The sequence below is a fragment of the Vigna angularis genome, chromosome 5 (genome assembly GCF_016808095.1).
Source record: "Vigna angularis cultivar LongXiaoDou No.4 chromosome 5, ASM1680809v1, whole genome shotgun sequence".
Lineage (NCBI taxonomy): Eukaryota > Viridiplantae > Streptophyta > Magnoliopsida > Fabales > Fabaceae > Vigna > Vigna angularis.
Window position 1 is genome coordinate 23,904,910 of NC_068974.1, and position 4,466 is coordinate 23,909,375.

At 38.9% G+C, this 4,466-nt stretch overlaps 1 long non-coding RNA gene across 1 annotated transcript; it reads right to left on the reverse strand.

Moving 5' to 3' along the window:
- Window positions 1-1,726: 1,726 nt before the first annotated feature.
- LOC128196573 (uncharacterized) lies at window positions 1,727-4,188 on the reverse strand. The gene is made up of 4 exons (XR_008249019.1): window positions 3,758-4,188; window positions 2,615-2,855; window positions 2,019-2,309; window positions 1,727-1,934 (listed from the first exon to the last, which is right to left on the reverse strand). It is a non-coding gene; the product is annotated as an uncharacterized LOC128196573 (long non-coding RNA).
- Window positions 4,189-4,466: the final 278 nt, after the last annotated feature.

Sequence of the window (4,466 nt, forward strand, 5' to 3'; positions counted from 1 at the left end):
CTGGTGTTAAGATGATGGACGTTGGCTGTGAGGTCAAGATGTTGGATATGGTGATGGGCGTTGGCCGTGAAAACTAAAAGGGAAGGGTGATAGCCGTGAGTGTGGATATGGCTATGGTGATTGGTGCATATGGATGAAGGTGATGACTGGGCTGTGTGTGAATATGGAGATCTCAGAATCAAGACGATGGTGTTGGCCGTGTGTATTGGTTATTGGAAATAGGTGAAGATGAGGTGGTTACCCGTGAGAGGAATCAAAGGTTGGGGTCCCCTCTGTGTATCAATGATGATGAAAGAAATCCAGATCATGGTGTTGGCCGTGTGTGAATGTCGTAGTGGCGTAGCAGGCTTTACAGATGCCATACGGAATCTGTATAGAGATTCCAGATGGGCGCTCGTGGAAGACCAACTCAGGTGGAAGTGTGAGCCAGAAATATTCTCTTCTTCTTTTCTTTGGCTCTGTGCTGTTTTCCTGGTATCCATTATGCATTCACATTTTATTATTGGGGAGCCAGGGTGTCGAAGGTGAGTGGGAAGCAGAGGTGAGTGGGAGGCAGGGTGTTGAAGGTGAGTGGGAGCCAGGTGAATGGGAGGCAGACTCAGGTGAAGTCCAGCAACTTGATTCTCTTCTTTCCCCCTTTTTTTTTGAAAACGCTGCCAGAAACCCATACTATGAGTGGCTCTTCAGATGGCTAATGGCGGACAGTGGCAGGAAAGCTCGGACCGATTTTAAAAGCCACCACTACTTTTTGGACGCTCGGTCAAATACGGGAGTGCCACACGAACGACCGTTCTCGAAGATGAACGAACGCTCATACCGAACGTTCACAAGGTAAAACACACTGGTCCAGGTCGAACGCTAACAGTCCCCCAAACGCCAAAACCGAACGCTCAAAAATCACTATCACACAGACCGAACGCTCGAGATTGACTCTGTTTTGATGAGCGCCTCAACACACAATCTGCCGAACGCCATACTGGACCGATCGCTCAAAACCAAACGCTGCAAGGCTGAACGGTAGAATGCTTAAGCACATGGGCCAAGGATGACCGAACGGCGAAGTCGGGTGATCGAGTGCAGGAACGCTTGAGTCTAATGATTGCCGAACGTCATTTATATTGGTCAAGAAGAACGAACGGTTGCACCTAGTGGGAGAAACCGAATGTCAATAATGATTGGACGATCGTTGAGGACCAGCGGCCGAACGGTTGAGGCTTAGAAATGCCGACCGTCCTAAAGGTTTGGAGAATAAGGATGCACAGCAGCGGACGATCGGTTGGTGAGGATGATAAGTCAGGACGAGCGGTAGAAGCCGAGAATTGCCGAACGTCCTAACGGCTCACAGTTGAGGACGAACGGTCACAACAACAGTCAAAAGCCGAACGTCCTTTCTTCCTTCTTTTTTTTATTAATTTTTTTTTATTTTATTTTTTTTTATTTTATTTTTTTTTTATTTTTTTTTTATTTTATTTTTTCTTTATGATGAAAGTAAATTTATTAATCAACCCGGACGAAATTGAGTGTTGACAATGCCCAAGGAACCATTCTTTGTAAAAATCGTTGTACAGAAACAACATTGGTAGCAAAGACCAAATAAGTGGGGAATTCAGGCAAAGTTTTTGCAGAGATAGTTCAACTTTCAAAATGACATTGATTTTTTAATGAATTTTTTTAACACTTATTGGACATGCAAATGATCTTCAACCATTGATTATGTCATTTATTGAACATTTCTTTGATGATTTGTAACAAAAAATATGTACATTCAAACCTAATCATCACAATTTCAAATAGTGATAAGAAATCCATAAATGACATTCGTACTATCCATTTTGTAACAACCCTAAATGTTGCAACACTTCATTCCTCCACACAATGTCAACATCCAAAATCCAATCACACACATACTTCTCCCTAACCTCTTGTAGTTCCTCCTACAAAGAAAAAAATGCACACAATATCAATATAATGCCAATGTTCAATCAAAGGGACACACCATGAAAATGTTGATAACTTACACTAGTGTAATTGGATATTGTTTTGCCTTCATATTTCTGAACAACATCCCACAACTCCATAAATTTCAAAAAAATAACTCCACAATCATATCTACATCAAAAAAAGTCCAAAATACAAATAATGAAATGCTACTTATATGAAACAAACAAATATTATAATTAAAAAAAAACAAGATTAAAAACTTACGAGTTCGGTTGGATTGAAGTATGCACGTGTTGAACCTACAAGAACGGTTTGTTGTCTTTGTAACGATTAAACAAATGTCCAAAAAACAATTCAAGATTATGGGCCTGCAGAAAGCCAAAATCAACTTTACTTTCCAAACTACTAAATCAATTTAAAAATACAAAGTACACATCAATTCCAAGACTTACAATTACAGTGTCAATGAGATTTAGAACACCTTACAATAATTTTTCTCTCTCTCTAAGATAGTTAAAAGCAACAAATAGATCATTCTCTCTAACTATAAACAATTACCATATTCAGAGTTTGAACTGATACCATGATATCAAAATATAATATTGGTTAAGAAATAAGGCATTAAAATTGAGAAATATTGAAATTGTGCACCGAAGATAAACTTGTAGGTTACCTCATGGACCAGGGATCCAATAAATGCAATGAAGCAGCTTTTCGATCAGCAGTAGCATAGTGATACTCTAATGTTTTCCAACATTCATTGACTGCATCTCTATTAGACAGTAAAATCATGTATGACTCTTGGTCGAAGATCAAGAGACATAAAGTTTAAAGATGCTGCATCATTTGAAATGGGTTCCTCAATATAAGGCCTAAGCTCCATGGTGTGAGTATGAGGGGTTTTGATTCCATCTCTAGATAAGCAAACAGAAAAGTATGGGTGAGTTAACGTTTACCACCTATACACAAAGCATATACCATATCAAAATACAATAATTAAAGCATTAAAATTAATATCATTCATCTAAAATTTAAACATGATATCATCATTTAGTTAAGAACACTTGAATATTCTTATCCTTATAATATTAAATAAAGACCCTGTTTTACTTCTTAACAATTACTTTTCGATCATACACTTATACATATAGCACTACTTAAAGTGATACATACATTAAAGGTCTTACCACCATAAGCTTAATTTATTTATTTTAAATAAATCATTTTCCGTGAGGGACCTTTCGTTAACCTTTAAATCTTTTATTAGCTTTTAAATATAATAACAGTGGTGACATCAAACAATTTTTTCCTTATTTCCAATGTATACCATCAAAATCCAGTAGCTCCAAACTCTATTAATGTGTACCCATAGTAATTGATAAGTACTGCAGTTGATCAAGACATTTCACTTGCACCTTCTATTTACGTAAGATAAATTGTTACTACTAACACTGCATCTAAAATAAGACAAATCTCCCTCCAACTAAAGTTAACCCCTCATGAAATAATAGATGCAACCAAGACTGTCTATCAATCTTTTAATTTAAAGAAAACTTACAAAAGTCTATTCCATAAATTTTCCCACTTTGGAGACACATTTTCAGTATCGTCAAAGGAAGAATGTTTATGTTCTCATGTCCATAGTATCAATCACCACACATTTAATTTATCCAACAAATACTATTAACAAACCACCTCCATCATACATAAACAACATTCCACCGCCATCCAACAAGTCATATTTTTACAGCTTACAAACAACATCATGCATATATTATATTAAAGCTTCAATCCAGTCGAATAAAAAAAAACGAACCTTGAGTGAACACAAGGTGTGCCAGTTTGAACACAGACGAAGAAAAATTGTGTGGGTTGGACTAACAACCCGGAAAACCCCTCTTTTTCGTCCACCGAACAGTCCACACTCCGACGATTCTCCGGCGATGCTCCGGCGGCACTCCGGCACAGGGACGGAAGGAGGTGGGACGAAGCGAGACCTTGAACGCGCCCCTACTTCGCTGGGCCGGACGGAACACGATTCCGTCTTCGCTTCGTTGGCCAACGTCGGAGCTGCGGCGGCCGTGAATCGATAACGGTCGTGAATCGGTACCGGCGACCGTGAATCGGTACCCTTCAACGTTGTCCAGCGGGCACTCCGGCAAGCACTCCGTCGGACCACTCTCTCTCTCGAACTCCCTTTCTCGAACTCTCTCGGCCTCTCTCTCTAGGTCACAGTCTCCCTCTCAACCTTCGCGCTTCTCTCTCAACAATTCTTCCAAAATCAATTTCAAATTTGAAACGCAGATCTTGAAAACCCTGCCCACCCCCTTTCCACGTCAGATTTCATTTTCATTTTGATTTTCCACGTGAACCAATCTCATTTAGACATCTGTCCCGTGTCTAAATGTTGTCAAAAGAGGTTGTTCAAGTATCATTTTTCATAAGTTAAATACATGACTTAAGTTTGATGTGAATAATATAGTGACATTGACCAATATAAATAAAGTATGATATCAATTCTCATT